This window comes from Pelmatolapia mariae, linkage group LG3_W (genome assembly GCF_036321145.2).
Source record: "Pelmatolapia mariae isolate MD_Pm_ZW linkage group LG3_W, Pm_UMD_F_2, whole genome shotgun sequence".
Lineage (NCBI taxonomy): Eukaryota > Metazoa > Chordata > Actinopteri > Cichliformes > Cichlidae > Pelmatolapia > Pelmatolapia mariae.
In genome coordinates, this window is record NC_086229.1 from 39719357 (window position 1) to 39739724 (window position 20368).

Here is a 20368-nt window from a genome sequence, read left to right on the forward strand (position 1 = left end):
CAGTGTCATTTCTGGTATCATGAGGCAATACCTGGACTCTAGAAGTATTGTACATGCAGTCCATCTGTTCTGATTTGGGATCAAACACTTTATTCCCTCAGTGAAATGTAAATTAAGTTATGACTTTTTATGAAGGTTTTTTTCTGAATTTTTGGTTAACATTCTGTCTCCATGAAAATTAAACTGCTAGAAGATTAGAAATGGCTGATTTACAAATATTTAAACAAACTCACCAATTCAAAAAGAAATTAAATAATTGTTTTCCCTTTGTATGCAATGACTTCCCTAAAAAAAGATGCCATCGTTTTGAAAGTTGGTTTGTAATATAAGATTTTATAAAGGCTTTTTCATCATTGGTGGTGTGGTGATTAGCAGTGTTGAGCCCCAAATCTCAGAATTGATCAGCATATGAAATGACCTTTTGTTATTGCTGTTAACCACAAATCCGAATACGAAATGATTTAGAGAGTAATTAAAAGTCCAATAATAAAGACAAACATCATTTGCAAATTACCTAAAGATTAGCTGTGTATGTAATAATAAAAAAATGCGTTGAAATCCGGACCTGAGAATTTCCAGTCTACAATGAGGACTTTCCAGTACTGCAGAGAACAGCTTCACTCCTGAATCCTGAAGGTCATTGTTACTCAGGTCCAGTTCTCTTAGAGTAGAGGACTGGGAGTTAAGTAGCGGGGATAGAGCTTTACAACTTCTGTTCGAGAGGTTACAGCCACTCAGTCTGAAAGACAATATCGTTAATCAGTAACTCACTTTAATTGTTGAACATAGACATGCAACAAAATATACTATAATGTTCTCAACAAGTTTAATTAACCATCTGGGGTCGACGGACGCACCGGCACGTCAAAATCACATGACCAATTTAAGACGACACAGCAACAATATGCTGCGACCCAGAGTCTCCATTCCAGCGTGGGTCAAAAGTGCAGACTTCAAACTATATACCACTTTTTAAATTGTGTAATAGGCCATGTAAAACCAGAGTTCTGATTAAAAAAAAAAACACGCAATGTTTTTTTCTGAATAAAACAATGGTGTTTACAGCGGGAAGAAATGGTAAGAACTGCATTTTCTACAGACAGCACTACCAAAAACTCTCTGCTTGCGAGTGAAAAAAGAAAAAACACCCCTTCCCTATCCGGTTGTTCAGTCTGACGTCACTGGCCGTGTCTGGGCCTAAACTCCGCTGCAGGTCCATATATCAAACGATCACTGTGGCATTACTGAGAGTTGAAAAACTGTCTAAAGTCATTCATCTTTAATAAAATGATCAGTGTTCTGCTCTACCAGGTGTAACAATTGAGTTTAACATCCAGGCATCCATGAAAATGGAATTTATGACATTTAACGGCGTTAAAAGTTAGCAGGAAGTTAGCTCGCTAGCTTCTATCTAAATACAATATAGCATGTCCTGACTGCGGGGTTTTGGAAAAAAATTCAAACGTACAGCTCTGCTACAACTTCCAACATAAATGAAGACAGAAAACTAAACAGCAGTGACGTTTGTAGGGTTACTGAAGTTTGGCTAGCTGGTATATATTGATGTGCTACGTGACCGCTAGCGACACAGCTATGTTAGCATAACATAAACAAGCTAACTTTCTTTCCACTCGATAAAAGTTAACGTGAGTGTTCTCGGTGGTCAGGAACAAATGTAATCGCATGGCAGGATGCTGTAAAAGGACTAAACTTCACCCAGGAGAACAAGTGAGATAATCCATCCACAATACGAGGTTAGTCATTCATATACTGCTGCATGGGCTGTGCTGTAGTTACATCGTAAGGTTTTAAAAACTGAGCTTAAATAAATGATTAGCGGTAATAAAAGCAGAGGGAGGTCAACAGTGATCACTGACTGTTTTAGGAGCTTTTTGAGATTAAATAGAAGAAAATACAAACATTAACCATGTTAATAACACAAAAGCCATATTAAACGCAGACTACTTTAGGCCCGGAAGTAGGATTCGTCACGTCATCACTGAACAACCGGATAGGTGTTAAAATGTACAATGGCAACCAATCAAAAAATGATATGGCAACATGTGGCATTTGGTTGTTTAGGAAGAGGGGGAAGTTTAAGGAGGGAGGCGGCGAGAGAAACCGGGTGAGCGAAAGAACGAGAGACAGCGGGTTTTCACATGTGAGAGATTAGTGACGTTTAGTGTGTTTGGAGGCTGTAGTTAGTGTGTAGCATAGTCATTGTTTTGTTTTGTGTTTCACTTATACTAGTGAAAGTCACAGTTGCTACAAAAAGCCACCAAAGGCAGATTCCAGTGTAAACGCTGTGTCAATATGGAAACCAGAGGTGAGCCAATGAAGAGAAGCCAATACAGGAGAAAATATGCTCTCTCTTTCTAGTCCCTGTCAGTACTCTTGCTGCAACATTTTGGATTAGCTGAAGGCTTTTCTGCGAGTTTTTAGGACATCCTGATAATAATGAATTACAGTAGTCCAGCCTGGAAGTAATAAATGCATGAACTAGTTTTTCAGCATCACTAACAGACAGGATATTTCTAACTTTAGAGATGTTGCGCAAATGGAAGATCACAGTCTTACATATTTGTTTAATATGTGCATTGAAGGACATGTCCTGGTCAAAAATGACTCCAGGGTTCCTCAGTGTTACTGGAGGCCAAGGTAATGCCATCCAGAGTAAGAATCTGGTTAGATACCATATTTCTAAGATGTTCAGGCCGAGTACAATAACCTCAGTTTTATCTGAATTAAGAAGCAGGAAGTTAGCGGCCATCCAGGTCTTTATGTCTTTAAGACATTCCTGCAGTTTAACTAAATGGTGTGTGTTACCTGGCTTCATGGACAGATAGAGCTGCGTGTCATCAGCATAGCAGTGAAAATGTATACCGTGTCTTTTGATGACACTGCCTAAGGGAAGCATGTATAATATAAACAGAATTGGTCCTAGCACTGAACCCTGTGGAACACCATAATTGACCTTAGTGTGTGAAGAGGACTCTCCATTTACATGTACAAATTGGAGTCTGTTAGATAGAAATGATACAAACAACTGCAGCGCAGTACCTGTAATACTTACAGCATGTTCTAATCGCTCTAATAGGATATTATGGTCGACAGTATCGAACATCGCAGCACTGAGGTCTAGCAGGACAAGCACAGAGATGAGTCCACTGTCAGAGGCCATAAGAAGATCATTTGTAACCTTCACTAAAGCTGTTTCTGTGCTGTGATGAGCTCTGAAACCTGACTGAAACTCTTCAAATAAACCGTTCCTCTGCAGATGATCTGTTAGTTGTTTGACAACTACTCTTTCAAGGATTTTTTATATGATAGGAAGGTTGGAGATTGGCCTATAATTAGCTAAGACAGCTGAGTCTAGAGATGGCTTTTTAAGTAAAGGTTTAACTACTGCCAGCTTGAAGGCCTGTGGTACATAGCCGATCATTAGAGATAGGTTGATCATATTTAAGATTGAAGAATTAATTAATGGCAGGACTTCTTTGAGCAGTTTTGTAGGAATGGGGTCTAAAAGACGTTGATGGTTTGGAGGAATTAATTATTGAAGTTAACTCAGAAAGATCAATTGGAGAAAAAGAGTCTAACTTAACATCAATGGTACTAAAAGTAGCTGTAGATAATATTACATCTGTGGGATGATTATTGGTAATTTTTTCTCTAATGATAAAAATTTTATTTGTGAAGAAGTTCATGAAGTCATTACTAGTTAACGTCAAAGGGATTGTTGGCTCAGTAGAGCTCTGACTTTTTGTCAGCCTGGCTACAGTGCTGAAGAGAAACCTGGGGTTGTTCTGATTTTCTTCAATCAGTGACAAATAGTAAGATGTTCTGGCTTTGCGGAGGGCTTTCTTATAAAGCAGCAAACTATTTCTCCAGGCTAAATGATGATCCTCTAAATTTGTGACACGCCATTTCCTCTCCAGCTTACGAGTTATCTGCTTTAGGCTACGTGTTTGAGAATTATACCACGGAGTCAGGTACTTCTGATTTGAGACCTTAGTTTTCACAGGAGCTACAGTATTCAGAGTCTTATTTTCTTCAATCAGTGATGAAGATGTTCTGGCTTTGCAGAGGCCTTTCTTATAAAGCAACAAACTATATCTCCATGCTTCCCACCTGTGTGTCATTACCTGGTCTCCTTGTGTGTGTATATATAGTGGGTGGCTGTCTGTGTTCCTTGTCGGCTCATCTGCGTTTCATGGTGTTCTGTTCCTTAGTCTGCATCTCTCTGCCACTCACCCCGTTTCGTATGATCTCAGGTTTGCTATTTAGTTTTCCCAGTTTAGATTTGTTCAGTAGCTTCTCTCTCCTCAATTACTGTTTTTGTCACTCTGCCACTTGTAAATAAACTCTCACTCATTTCATCAGTCATTGCCTGCATTTTGGGTCCTTTTCCTCCAACACCACACGGCTCACCTCAGCAGCCGTGACAACACCGCCCCCTCGGCCTGTGCTTCGAGATTTCTGGTAGTTGGAATGACTCGGGGGTGTTGATTCATTTAAACTAACATAATCATCATGCTGCAACCAGGTTTCTGTAAGGCAGAGTAAATCGATTTGTTGATCAGCTATTAAGGCATGTACTAACAGAGACTTGGAGGAGAGAGACCTAATATTTAATAATCCACATTTCACTGTTTTACTCTTTGGTTCACATGTGGATACTGGATTGTTCTTTCTTTGTGATTTTTTATGTTTAAGTTGTTTGGTGCTGGTTTTAGTTTTTTTGTCTGTTTGGAAGCTGACACAGTCTCTATTGAGATGGGGTTTTGGGGGGGGCAGGAGGAGAGAAGCTGGAGTGTGGCGTGTAAGACTGCAACTCCGCTTCCTGGTCCCAACTTTGGATAGTCATATTTTGGGGGATTTAATAAATTTGTCCATATTTCTAGAAATGAGAACTGCTCCATCCAAATTGGGATGGATGCCTTCTCTCCTAACAAGACCAGGTTTCCTCCAGAAAGTTTCATAATTATCTATGAAGCCCACATCGTTTCTTGAACACCCCTCAGAAAGCCAGCAATTTAAGAAGAACATGCAGCTAAACATGTCACTCCTGGTCTGATTGGTGAAGAGCAACAGAGAAAACTACAGAGTCCGACATTGCCAGAATCGCAGATTACTGGAGTTTGACCCCCAGCGAATGTGTCACAGAGTGGGGAAAAACGGTTAGACATATGAACAGGTTGTTGGTGTACCGGAGGCTTCTATTTAAGACTATGTTTCTTCCTCACCGTCATCCAGCTGCCCTCTTTCCTCAGCTGCTTTGGGTCTGCTGGGGAACGGCTAGCGGGGCCTACGCTACCTTTGGTGAGTGAATGAAGGGTGCGAAGCCGAGTCTGCAACTCAGTAATCCTGGCCTTCAGAGCTACAAATATGCTAGATTTGTTACAAGTATCATTACTGCTAAAGGAGGTCGAGGAGTAACTAAACATCTGACACAATGAGCAGGAAAGTGCAGGAGGGACAGGTGAAGAGGCCATGCTGCTAGCTAGTTGGCTATAAGCTAAGCTAGCGAAACAGTAAAGACACAGTGAGTAAATACTTTGGCTATAAATTAGGTAGTGAGTACACAGAGAGTGAGATTTAGATAAAGCAAGTGAAGATTATACTATGAAAAAAGAAGGTATCTAAAAGTTTTTAATTAAATTGCTAAGCAGATAAGCTACTCAAAAACTCTAATGTCTGTTGGAACAGGAGTGAGACTCTAACACAAAGAGAGCGAACACCAAGTGACAGCCACACCAAGCTTGATGCAGAATCCCTGACTGTTCTGTAAATATTTTTAAATGTTTATATAAAAACCGCCTGAGGCCTTGGCTGCATTTTCAGATAAATAGTACCATATAACTTTGTTGTTTGCAAAACTTGTGCATATTTTTTTTTTTAATGTACAATTTCTATTTGCATTTCAAGTTATGAAAATGATTTGTTAAACACCTTTGTTTTTTTACAGTAAAAAATATCACTTTTTTTCTAATCAGATTTTGAGTATTTCTGTCTGAATTTAGAACAATTGTGCTAAAACACTATGTCAAAATGGAAAAATTACTCGAATTTCAGATATTTGAGGTTGTACTTAAAATAATGATACCAAACAAGGCAAGATAAACAGTTCTTAAAGGTGAAATATAGAGATAAAGTCAAAAGTAGTCAAAAACGGCCAATAACACTCTAAAAGGTAATTTATCAGGTCGTTTACCACCACTTGATTAAATCCATGGCTGAAATATAAAAATTCTAATTTATTGATTAAGATAGACCTTCTAAGTTCCAAACTGTATTTTTTGGGTTGTGTTGAATTAATAATGTTTGTTTTACATTCAATTAATTTTTTACATAATTTGAAATTAAATCCCAATGTTAGTGGGTTCAAAATAAAATTCAAGTTGTAATTACTTAAAGAAATTAAAATAGATAACTTATTTTTTCTCCACTGCAACTTCTCGGCTTGACAAGACTCGGCTGTCCATCTGCATCTAAAGGACAAAGGTTGAGGATGCCAATGTTCACATTTTGGACAGAGAAGACTTTCTTCTGTGGTTTGAAAGAGGAGTTTAAGAAGCCATTAATGTCCACTGTGTACGGCCATCTTTGAACAGAGGCGGTGGGTTAAGATAAGATAAGATAAGATGACCTTTATTAGTCCCACAGGTGGGAAATTTGTTTTGTTACAGCAAAAGTGCAAAGTTATGTAGCAGAAATTAGAAAACACTGGAATGCAATAAAATACAATAGAATAAAATAAAATAAAATACTATATACAATAGAATAAAATAAAATAGAATAATATATACAATAGAATAAAATAGAAATACAAATACTATATACAACTGAGTAGGAAAATACAAAAATACAACTTCATCAGAAGAAGAATTGCACAAGAATTGCACATGAATTGCACCCATCCCTAGTTACAACTAGGGATGGGTATTGATAAGATTTTCACGATTCCGATTCCATTTTCGATTCTGTTTAACGATTCAATTCTTTATCGATTCTCTTATTGATTCTTTTTTTTTTTTTTTAAAAGGAGAACACTAAGGTCGATTAGCTTGGAACTTTGTTTTGTATCTTCTCATTGAACAAGATAGAAATTTAGGAGTAACATGGCATTACAAACCCAACAGTGAGATCTTAAGAGATCCTTAAGAGATCCAGCCTATGGCTCTTCAATGGGGTGTCACAGGGTCCCGGGGGAAAAAAATGTAAATGTAAAATAATAAAATAAATATTCTTCTGTAGCAATAACAAAGTGTAACATAAATTATTCTGTAGCAATTACACAAGAATATCCAGTAATGTCCTTGCCTACAATTAAACACATTCACTTACAGAAAATCGGGGGCATCTGCTGTGGCAAATGGGTGCAAGCCTTTTACCACAAACTTAGTCACTGCTCGGTGACATTCGTCTATCCTGGCCTGAAAGGAGACGCTACCGGTAGACTGCAGCGACAACTGCCAGCGAGCGCCAGCAAGACTCTGTCTGTCTCATCATGGTCCCCTAAATGAAGCGCACAGTAATGGCAGGTTTTGTAATAAGGCAGATCGCGCTAACATAATATGCACTGTTAGTTGATTATTCACCTGCCGCATTAAAGGGAGATGACGTACAAATGTTACCGCTGCTGCTGGGTTGAGATTCACGAGTCCGGAGCAGAATTAAAAACACGACAATCATTTAAGGTTATCGCGTGTTTTGTGAGCAAATGCTTTTGCATATTCGTAGTGTTTCCTCCCTTAAATGAAATATCTACTTTGCAAGTATTGCAAGTTGCCCTGTTGTCATCCGTTCTCGTAAAGTATGACCAAACTTTTTAGCATTTGAGCCACCATGTTTCCTGCCAGGTAAATGACACTCCGCAACATGGTGATGTAATTCAGGGTGACTGGAATCGATAAGGGAATCGTTTGGAAATATGGCAAACATATCCAAGGAATTAAAACAGTGGGAACCGGTTCTCAACAAGAACCGGTTTTTGATACCCATCCCTAGTTACAACACCAACTGTCTGCCATCTATAACCCAGGTTTGAGATTTTTAGATATTCATGTATCTTTCAAGGCTAAATTCTTCTCTGTTAGGAATATGAAAACAGTAAGCAGGTAAAAAGATGGTGAACTTCATTCACATACGTGACACAACTGATTTTTCTTTTTTTTTTTTGCCTAGTGTCAATTTAAATCAGCATTTCAACCAAGGGCGTAGATATGGTTTTGGCATTGGTGGGGACGGATGATTCAACCACTGAACCCTGCCCTGTTTTTTTTTCCCTTTTTGTCTTTCCTTCTTGATAAAAAAAAGGAGAAATATACTTGCCTACATATGCTATTCTACATGCTTTTAAACCATTTAAAATTACAATTCATAGTTTTCTATGTGAATTATATAATGTTAACCATTAAACAAATGACTGACTAAAGTATTTTAGACTTTAGTTTACTTCAGCCATATTCCATATAAATCAGGTGTCATACAAAAATGAAAAATAGCTTAAAATACAGTCATGACAATAAAAGAATATGACTTTAAGGACTTAACAACATTACTTCAGTTATAATACACCAACATCTCTTATACATTAGCACTAAGAGAACACTGAATGACCTGGTGGTTTTTGTCCATAAAACTACTCATCTAACATTACCACAAAATTATTACTATGTGCTTGATGTGCCTCACCTTTGGCCCTGGCTCTTCCCCTCTGACTGCACTAGGATATATTGCCATGATAAAATAACACATTGATTCAAGTCATAAAAAAAGTGAGACTTGTCAATTCAGATGCTTTGTCAAATATACACTAATGAATATATTTACATCAGCAGCCTAACAATTGTCATGATAATAAATACTCAGTAGCGGGTTTTGATACGGGCGACACGGGCGGTTGCCCGGGGCGGCATCATGGTGGGGGGCGGCATCACGGGCATCGGCAAAAAAAAAAAAAATTTTACTCGTATTCATGCTGCCCCGACATCATGCCAGCGCATATTGGGAATGGCATAGGCACCGATTGGTTTTCTATCGCCCATTTGCTGGGAGTAAGGGCACCCTTGTTTGCGAGGTGCGCCTGCTGCTTGCGGCACAGGGAAGAGAGGCCGTGTTCGCCCGGGGCGCCAAACAGGCTAGGACCGCCACTGTAAATACTAGTTAATCTATAGCACCAAATCACCAGTCAGTCATGATATTTTGTCTCAAAAATTAACCCTATGAATATGTCAGTACCATTAGGATGAAATTATTGTGTCACCAACATCTGAACATTAGACATATAATTTTAACAGCCTCTGTAAACTAATATCCTGGCTTACTCGAGGCTGCCGTTTTCTCTGACAGTTTCAATCAAAATTAGAAATGCTGCTCTGAGACTGAGATAACTAATAGTGCTGCCTGTTGTGCAGTTAGTTTCCAAAACACGTTATTCATGGTTACATACAATTTTAGACTGATGTGGGCCAAAGCCTAGCATAGCCTGTCCGTTATTGTGACGGACACATTTTATGAGTTTTCTTGACTTTAAGTGACTTACAGGTTTCTTTGAAAAATACTTTCTTATATCCAGGTTCTTCCTTTTTGCTGCCATCCTCCTCTCCTCCCTGCAGGTCCTTGCAACGCAGGCCTGCCGCTGTTAAAACTAAACAGAGCTCACTGAAAGGCACAGCCAATCACATTGGACATATTTGTCACATGACGTAGGACTCCAGTAGAGAACGTAATTTAACTCTTTCTGCACTGCTGGGTGAATGAGACATTGACAGATCGTTTTTTCTTTCTATTGGGTTTGTTTTTCTTTACGCGAAGAGATCAAATTATTGGTGGGGACAATTCAATAATCGCTGGATATTGGTGGGGACATGTCCCTTCCGTCCATGCCAAATCTACACCCTTGATTTGAACAAATGGTAGTATAGGAAATATATTTACTTACACAGCTTTGTTGGAGGCTTTGACCACTGGCAGCAGCCTCAGAAGAGCCTCCTCTGAAGCAGAGTATTTCTTCAGGTCAAACACATCCAGATCTTTTTCTGATGACAGTAAGATGAAGACCAGAGCTGACCACTGAGCAGGAGACAGTTTATCTGTGGAGAGACTTCCTGATCTCAGGGACTGTTGGATCTCCTCCACTAGAGAACGATCATTCAGTTCATTCAGACAGTGGAACAGATTGATGCTTTTCTCTACAGACAGATTCTCACTGAGCCTCTCCTTGATGTACTTGACTGTTTCCTGACTGGTCTCTGACCTACTTCCTGTCTGTGTCAGCAGACCCTGTAGAAGAGTCTGATTGGTCTGCAGTGAAAGACCCAGGAGGACGCAGAGGAACAAGTCCAGGTGTCCATTTGGACTCAGTAAGGCTTTGTCCACACCACTTTGGTAGAAGTGTTTCTCTGCAAATTCTCTTGTTTCAGACATCTTGGAGGTTGCTTGTTGTTCTTCGAGCAGATTGAGTCCAGAGTTGATGAAGGTCAGATGGACATGAAGAGCAGCCAGAAACTCCTGAACACTCAGATGGATGAAGCAGAACACCTTGTCCTGGTACAGTCCTCTCTCCTCTTTAAAGATCTGTGTGAACACTCCTGAGTACACTGAGGCTGCTCTGATATCGATGCCACCCTCTGTCAGGTCTGATTCATAGAAGATCAGGTTTCCTTTCTGCAGCTGATCAAAAGCCAGTTTTCCCAGAGACTCGATCATCTTCCTGCTCTCTGGACTCCAGTGTGGATCTGTCTCAGCTCCTCCATCATACTTGACCTTCGTCAGTTTGGCCTGAACCACGAGGAAGTGGATGTACATCTCAGTCAGGGTCTTGGGCAGCTGTCCTCCCTCTCTGGTTTTCAGCACATCCTCCAGAACTGTAGCAGTGATCCAGCAGAAGACTGGGATGTGGCACATGATGTGGAGGCTTCGTGATGTCTTGATGTGGGAGATGATCCTCCTGGCCTGCATCTTATCTCTGAATCTTGCCCAGAAGTACTCCTCCTTCTGTGGGTCAGTGAACCCTCTGACCTCTGTCACCACATCAACACAGTCAGGAGGGATCTGATTGGCTGCTGCAGGTCGTGTGGTTATCCAGAGGCGAGCAGAGGGAAGCAGTTTCCCCCTGATGAGGTTTATCAGCAGCACATCCACTGAGGTGGACTTTCTAGGGTCAGTTAGGATTGTAGTTTTGTGGAAGTCCAGAGGAAGTCGACACTCATCCAGACCATCAAAGATGAACACAACCTGGAAGTCTTCGAAGCTGCAGATTCCTGCTTCTTTGGTTTCAGTAAAGAAGTGATGAACAAGTCCCACCAAGCTGAACTTTTCCTCTTTCAGCACATTCAGCTCTCTGAAAGTGAATGGAAATATGAACTGGATGTCCTGGTTGGCTTTGTCTTCAGCCCAGTCCAGGGTGTATTTCTGTGTTAAGACTGTTTTCCCAATGCCAGCCACTCCCTTTGTCAGCACTGTTCTGATTGGTTCATCTCTTCCAGGTGAGGCTTTAAAGATGTCTTCTTGTCTGATTGTTGTTTCTGGTCTGTCTGGTTTCCTGGATGCTGTTTCAATCTGTCTGACCTCATGTTCATCATTGACCTCTGCAGTCCCTCCCTCTGTGATGTAGAGCTCTATGTAGATCTGATTCAGAAGGGTTGGGTTTCCTGCTTTAGCGATGCCCTCAAACACACACTGGAACTTCTTCTTCAGCTTAAACTTAAGATTATCATGACAAAATGCAGCTGGAAGTTCTGAATGAGAAGAAATATGTAGAATATCATTTGAAAGTGGAAATAAAAACTTAATTCCAAAATAATTAATCTTTGAAACATTCATGCTTCATCTCATAAGACATTAGAAAATGTCTAATTTAGCCAGCAGCTTAAATCTTTAGATAAATCCTCTTACTGCTCTGCAGATGGTCAGCCAGCTCTTCCTGCTTCATTCTCCTCAGAAAGTTTAGTGTAATCTTCAGAAATGCCTCTCTGCTGCTCCTCTGCTCATTATCCTCCCTCTCATTCTCTAAGCATTCTGGGTAATCTGGACTCAGAACCTTCTGGATCTTCTTCAGCTCATTCATCACAAAAGTGATGATGTTGTCCCCCAGCAGCTGGAACAGAATACTTTATGAATGAGCCAATCAGACTGAAATCATGGAGCCAAACATCAGATCCATGTTTGACACACTGACAATCCACTGGTCTACAAAGAGCAGCATTGAGATGACTGTGAACAGAATAGATGTAACAGTAGTTGTTGTACATGTACAGACCATAAATATGGAGTCCAGCTGTGTTTGATGCTGCTGGGCAGACTGACCACTGGGAACCTCTGAGCTCTGCTGGTCCACTCTGTGGTGGAATCACAGAGAATTAGATCAACACAGGATAAAGATCCAGTAGTTTCTGAGATTCTGGTGTTTCGGGCAAAATACATTTATATTTAAATTCAAGATTTAATGAATCGATAATGCTTTATTCAATAATGCTTTATAAGAAAACTTCCGGCGCCACTCCGAGCTGCCAGCCAGTATCAGCAGCTCCGACCTGACCGAGTCCTTTTTTCTCTTTAATACATGTTTCTCTGTTGTTTTGTGTTTATTGTTTTTGCTTTTCTATTGTGGACTGCTGTCCCCCACAATGGCGCTCAGAATTCTATGGACAATGGTGTTCATTATTACATTTTTTACGGCGTCTTTGTCTGTAGAGCGTGTGGAGGTCCGATCTCCCATTGTTTACAGCAGGGATCAGCTGTTAGCCCTCGGAGCCTCTGCTGTCCTGCCTACCGCCGAGCAAGCTAACATCCCCCGCGAGGTGAGGAGGAAAAGACGCGGTACTCGGGCTGGGATCGGGCGTCGCAGTAAAGTTAGGAGGTACCGGCCAGCGATTCCATCTGTTATTATGGGGAATGTGAGATCTCTCCCCAATACAGTAGACGAACTGGCGGCTCTTACCCGACATCAGAGGAGCTACAGGGAGTGCAGCCTGATGTGCTTCACAGAGTCGTGGCTAACTGCGTTAACTCCGGACTCAAACGTAAACATCGATGGTTTTCATCTGATCCGGGCCGACAGAACAACGGAGAGTGGTAAGAAGAGAGGAGGGGGTCTGGCTGTGTTTGTGAACGATAGAAGGTGTAACTCTGGACATTTATCTATCAAAGAGACGCTATGCTGTAAGGACATTGCTAGCGGTTAGCATGAGACCGTACTATCTACTCCAAGAGTTTACACACGCGATTATGATAGCTGTGTATGTCCCGTCCTCTGCTAACGCTGCAGCAGCCTGTGAGGTCCTGCACACTGTAACCAGCAGACTCCAAACACAGCACCCTCAGGCCCTTTTCCTGATCTCTGGGGACTTTAATCACATCTCCCTGTCCTCCACTCTCCCCACCTTCACCCAGTATGTTACCTGCCACACCAGAGACAATAAAACATTGGACTTATTGTATGCCAACACCAAGGAGGCATACAGCTCATCACCTCTTCCTCCCCTGGGGGGCTCAGATCACAATCTGGTTCATCTCCAGCCTGTGTATAAACCTCTGGTACACAGAGAATCAGTTGTGAATCGCACAGTAAGGAAATGGTCAGCAGAGACTGAAGAGGCCCTGAGGGACTGTTTCCATTCTACTGTGTGGGACAACCTCTGCAGCCCTCTGGAGGATGACCTCAACAGCATCACAGACTGCATTACGGATTACATGAACTTCTGTGTGGACAACACCGTACCCATCAAAAAGGTATGGTGTTTTTCTAACAACAAGCCATGGATAAATCCTGAAATTAAGGCTCTCCTCAAGGAGAAGAAGAGAGTCTTTACATCTGGAGACAAACAGGAGCTGAGAGTTGTTCAGAAGAAGCTGAAATGGAAGCTAAGGCAAGGAAAGGGAAACTACAGGAGGAAGATAGAAGAGCAACTGCAACAGGACAACATCAGAGGGGTTTGGAACAGCCTGAAGACAATCACAGGACAAAAACCAACCCCCCAGGCTGCAGGAGACTTGGGGTGGGTGAATGACCTAAATAAATATTTTAATAGGTTTGATCAAACACCCACCCCTCCCACAGCATCGTCCCCCCTGCTGCAATCTCCTTCATCTTCAGGGACTGCCTGTCCTTCATCTCAGGACTTCACAGCTCTCAGCTTCACACCTCCCAGCTCCCAGTCATCACACCCACCCCCGGCTTCTGTGGACTCCAACATACACACCCCTCCCCCAAAATCCACTCTTTCTGTCTCAGCACTTCGAGTGAGGAATGAGCTTCGCAAGATCAAGGTGCGGAAGGCTGCAGGTCCAGATGGCTGCAGGTCCAGACTCCTGAGGTGCTGCGCAGATGAACTGTGCGGCATCCTAGGTTATCTGTTCAACCTGAGCCTGTCACTGGGGAAAGTACCACAGCTGTGGAAGACCTCCTGTGTGGTACCGGTACCAAAGACCTCCCATCCCAAGGATCTCAGCAGCTACAGGCTGGTAGCCCTGACATCGCATCTGATGAAGACCCTCGAGAGGTTGGTTCTAAACCATCTGCGCCCCCTGGTAAGGTCTTCATTGGATCTGCTGCAGTTTGCTTACCAGCCTGGCATTGGGGTGGAGGACGCCATCATCTACCTCCTGCACCGAGCTCTGACTCACCTGGAGAAGCCTGGAAGCACTGTGAGGATCATGTTCTTTGATTTCTCCAGTGCTTTCAACACCATCCAGCCACGACTTCTGAGAGACAAGCTGGAGCTATCGGGAGTGGACCACCACATGTCCCAGTGGATACTGGACTACCTCACAGAACGTCCACAGTATGTGAGGTCACAGGGTTGTGTCTCTGACACGCTGGTCTGCAGTACGGGGGCCCCACAGGGAACTGTGCTGGCATCGTTCCTCTTCACCCTCTATACTGCAGACTTCTCCATCAACTCTCCACGCTGCCACCTACAGAAGTTCTCTGACGACTCTGCCATAGTCGGCCTCATCACAGGTGAGGACGACAGTGGACTCTGGACTTTGTTGACTGGTGTCAGCAGAACCACCTGCTGATCAACGCCGGGAAAACCAAAGAGTTGGTGGTGGACTTCCGGAGACGCAGACCCACCACACTGACACCGGTGAACATCCAGGGAGTGGACATTGAGATAGTGGACTCTTATAGGTACCTGGGTGTTCACCTGAATAATAAACTGGACTGGAGCCACAACACTGATGCTCTTTACAGGAAGGGTCAGAGCAGACTCTACCTGCTGAGGCGGCTGAGGTCATTTGGAGTACAGGGAGCGCTTTTAAAGACCTTCTATGACTCTGTGGTGGCATCTGTCATTTTTTACAGTGTGGTATGTTGGAGCAGCAGTTTATCGACAGCTGAGAGGAAGAGGTTGGATAAACTCATCAGGAAGGCCAGCTCTGTTCTGGGATGCACCCTGAACCCAGTGCAGGTGGTGGGAGACAGAAGGACTCTGGCCAAAATAACATCTCTGATGGACAGAGTCTCCCACCCCATTCATGTAAATGTTGCTGAACTGCAGAGCTCCTTCAGTGACAGCCTGCTGCATCCTAGATGCATGAAGGAGCGTTTCCGCAGGTCTTTCCTCCCTGCAGCTGTCAGACTGTACAATCAGAACGGCTCCCAACAAACATAGATGTTTACATCTGCGCTGTAACTGCCATAAGTTAATCAACCGATTCGCACTACAACCTGGTTTGCCTCTTATCTGTAGTTATTTTTATTTTATTTAATAACTGTACAGTACTCTCTGTATATAGTAACCATTGTCCTTATGTATATATGTAAGACAAATTGTGTATGTTTCTGTTCTGTGTCCTGTGTACTGTTTGTTTGTATATGTGTCTTTCTGGCTGCTGTTACAACCAAATTTCCCCTTGTGGGACAATTAAAGGATTATTCTATTCTATTCTATTCTAAGTCACTCACCTATCTCTCTACACTCTTGCACTTTCAAACGTCTACATGTGAAAGGCTATATCTGGAAGCATATCTGGACCAATCAGAGAGGTCCCACCCCTGACCACCTCTGATTGGTTTACACCAAGATATGGGCTATAATGTGTGTCTGTTGTTGACAATACGGACACTTTAAGCGAGGCTAAAGGTTTGTCAGCTGCAGTGAATCTATAACAACAGCAGAAGATGTTCCTGGAGTTTAAACACTCACAGATCAACTTTGGGACTGACCTCAAAGAACATGTAGTCATGGTGACAGCCTACACATTAACTGGCTCACAGTCAGTGCAGTTATGTGTGGGCAGAGTAAGAAGATGCTTCAGACAGGTGTTCCCACACACACAGCAGTAAAACATCAGCCGGTGTGGATAGATGGACGCTTGAAGCCTCCAAACATTTACATGGAAAAGCTTCGAATGTCTGTTTGTGTCAACAGTTCAGTGAGCAGAAGATGAACCAATCTCCAGAAGGCACAAAGTGTTCTCCATCTATTAGATACAAATGTGAAACTGCAGCAACTACAGGGGCGGATCTAGAAGGTTGACATGGGGTGGCAAGCACCACCCTAAAAGGATCCCTTGCCACCCTAAGTGCCACCCTAGTTTTGCATATGACAGTTTTGTTTATTAAAATAAGATAGCATTAAAACTTTGAGCGTAGTTACAGTCAACATGAATATAAATGATAAAACTGAATATATTGCATATTGTTACCCTCCCACCATTAACAAATGGTTCAGCCCATAGCACGGACAGGCTTTTTCATGTTTTCAGTAGCACGAGATGCTTATGATTGTGCCAGAGCACATTTTGAACAACACCAAGGGAATTTCAGATTTCACACAGGTGGTTGGTTCTTACATTCTGGAAATGGAATGAAGGTGAGTGTTATTAACCCACTGGGGTCCACGGACACGCTGCACCTCCAAATCACATGACTGATTTAAGACGATACAGCAACAAGGTGCAGCTGCGCTTTCAGCCCATATTGAAAGGTCAAACTTTAAAGTATACATACTTATGTTTTTTAAATTTTAATTACAGGACAGTAAATCCAGAGTTATGATAAAAAAAATATGCTTTTTTGTAAATACTGTTGTTGTTGTCATGTTTGTGTGTGTGTGTGTGTGTGTGTGTGTGTGTGTGTGTGCGCGTGTGTGTGTGTGTGTGGGGGGGGTAATCATTTTCTAAGGACAGCGCCAAAAAGTAAAGAAAGAAAAAAGCCATCTCTTTCCTATCTTTCCCATCCTTTCCTATTCGACCAATTAAAAAATAGTCAACACGTGGGATTTGGTTGTTTAGGAAGAGGGGAAAGTTTGGGGAGTGACGGTAATGGCAGCGAGACAGAGCGAGTGAGTGAGAGAGAGTTTTTAGATGTGGGAGATTTGTGACGTTTAGTGTGGAGTGTGTAGTTAGTGTTGTGTTGCCTTGTGTAGTTAATCTGTTGTGTAGTCGTTTTGTTTTGTGTGTCAGTGAGGGCACTAATGAATGACACAAAGGCACATTTGCAAGCCTGTTTTCCATGGGCGCTGCTCTTGTGGCGACCTGCAGCAGGTGTTTATTGGCGTTTTCTTTCCCTTTTTCTTTTTGTTTTTAACTTTAACTTAACTTTTAACTTTAACCCTCTGGGGTCGCCAGACATGCCAGTGTGTCAAAATCACATGACCAATTTAAGACAACACAGCTACAAGATGCAGCGCGTCAGAGTCTTCATTTCAACTTGGCTCGAAAGTGCGGACTTCAAACTATATACCAGTTTTTGAATTGTGTCGATGGGCCACGTAAAACCAAAGTTATGATAAAAAATACATGCGATTTTTTTCTGAACAAAACAGTAGCATTTACAGTGGGAAGAACGGTAAAAACGGCGTTTTCTACAGACGGCGTTAGCAAACACTCTCCGCTTGCGAGTGAAAAAAGAAAAGGAAAAATCATTCTTACACCGTTTTGTTCAGAAGACATGGGGGAATCTTGAAATGTTGACCATTTAAAATAAAAATATGAAATATTAGAGATATATGACATAGGTGATTGGTTGGCTTAGAAGCCACGAAGGTCCCAATATGCAAATTTGAATGTGCCAGGCCTCAGATATGATTGGTTGTCTTAGAAGCCATGAATGCCCCAATATGCAAATTTGAATGTGCCAGACCTCAGATATGATTGGCTGGCTGGGAAGCCGTCCAGGTCCTGATATGTAAATTTGAATATTACAGTCCTTACAGAGGACTGACTCCCTGGGGACCTGGCAGAAATATATAGAAATACAATGATTACCCAGAAATACTGCATTTAGTAGAAATACTACGTTTTAGCACAAATACTATAAAATGGCAGAAATACTATAATTAAGCAGAAATATTATATTAAGTACAAATCCTATAAAATAGCAGAAATAGTATGATTTAGCACAAATGATGTATTTAGCACAAATCTTATAAAATAGCAGAAATAGTATCATTTAGAAAAAACATCCCTTCCCTATTGGTGTTAGAGTTTACCATGTTAGCCAATCAAAAAATTGATATGGCAGCATGTGACATTTGGTTGCTTAGGGAGTAGGGGAAGTTTTTAGGAGTGACACCTGCGACGGAAAGCGGGCGAACGAAAGAAAGAGAGAGTTTTCATATGTGAGACATTAGTGACATTTAGTGTGTTTGGAGGCTGTAGTTAGTGGGTTGTGTAGTTATTGTTTTGTATTGTGTGTCAGTTATACTGCTGAATTTTATATTTGCTCTAAAAAAGCTGTCACAGGCAGATTACAGTGTAAACGCGGTTCCCACATGGAAAACTGGACTGATGCAACTCCTGCTGTCAGACCTGCAGGGTTTAGGCAATGTGCTGTTCTCCTCTATCTTATACTGAACACAAACTACATTTTTTGGACTTGCACAAATAATTTGTGTGCCTTCTTATTTGATGCAGCACACCTGATTGTTTTGTAAACAGATTTAAATGGTTGTATAAAAAACGCCTGAGGCCTTGGCTGCATTTTTAGGCCATATTATTTTGTTGTTTGCAAAACTTGTGCATAATTTTTAGAAATGTACAATTTCTATTTGCATTTCAAGTTATGAAAATGATTCGTTAAACATGTTTGTGGGTTTTACAGTAAAAAATATAACTTTTTTCCACTCGGATTTTGAATTTTTTATCCGAATTTCAATCAACTGTGCTAATATAGTATACCAAAATGAAAAGATAACTCAAATTTCAGATATTTGAGGTTGTGCCGAAAATAATGATACCAAACAAGGCAAGAAAATCATATTTTAAAGGTGAAATATAGAGGTAAAATCAAAAGTAGTCAAAAACGGCCAATTATACCCTGGACCCCAGAGGGTTAAGGAGGGGTATGTGTGTATATCAACCAGGGCTGGTGTAATAATTCTACTGTGCGGGAGCGGTTGTGTCTTCCTGACATCGAGCTCCTTTCAGTATCCGTCAGGCCATTTTACTTACCAAGGGAATTCCCTCAAATTTTTGTCACTGTTGTTTACAATCATCCTAAAGCTGACGTTAAAGTTGCTGCTTGTCTGGACAAAAGAAAGTTGTGTTGCCCTTCACCGTTGTTGAAGGCAGACAAAATAGGGAGTAGCCAAGGCCATAAGTCAGGCTTGCTAGGAGTTAGAAAGAATGTGAATGTTTAGGTTTTTACGACTAGGTGGGGGCCACTAGAGGCTATAAGAGCTTGAGTAACCCTCCACCAGTTAGAGATTGATGCTGTCTGCGTACAGTGTTCATCTCCCACACGTGTGTTTCATTAAAAATCATCGTTTGACGTGACCTTTCTGGACTATTGTTGTTGTTTGGATTTCCTCCTGTATTCCTCCTTAATATTTGAACCCTAACATTAGCCTCTTATGTCCTTGTCTAGTCTTGTGTTTTTTGTATTACTTTTCCCTGGAACAGTCTCTCACAGTATGTTCTCTAAAACCTAAAAGAGGAATTATGGATTGGATCAACTGGTCCCTGAATGCAATTGACACCCTTTTCTCAACGAGAAGTCTGGGCTCGGGTGAGCCTGAGTGCTGAAGATATCTACCTATTCGGAACCATGATAGCAGGGTTCTTGCTGATCGGAGCTGGCTTGGCCCTGACTTATCGAAGAATTAAGAAAGCGGAACCGGCTGTTCAAACCCCCACAAGGCTGCCCGCTGGAATTGAAACGATGGGAAGAGGCATGAGTTTCTCAAAATGGGCTCATTGAGTGCAGCACAGATAAGATCTTGGAAAGGCTTACGGCTGCTGTGAATACTGAGAATAAGACCTCTGAGTGCAAACTGGATTACATCTTGGAGGGGCTCGCTCGGAATAACATCTCTGAGTGCAAATTGGATGGCATCTCGGGGAGGCACACTGTCGTGAGTTCTCAGAATCGGCTCCTTGAGCACAAGAAATGAGAACATCACAGAACGCAAGT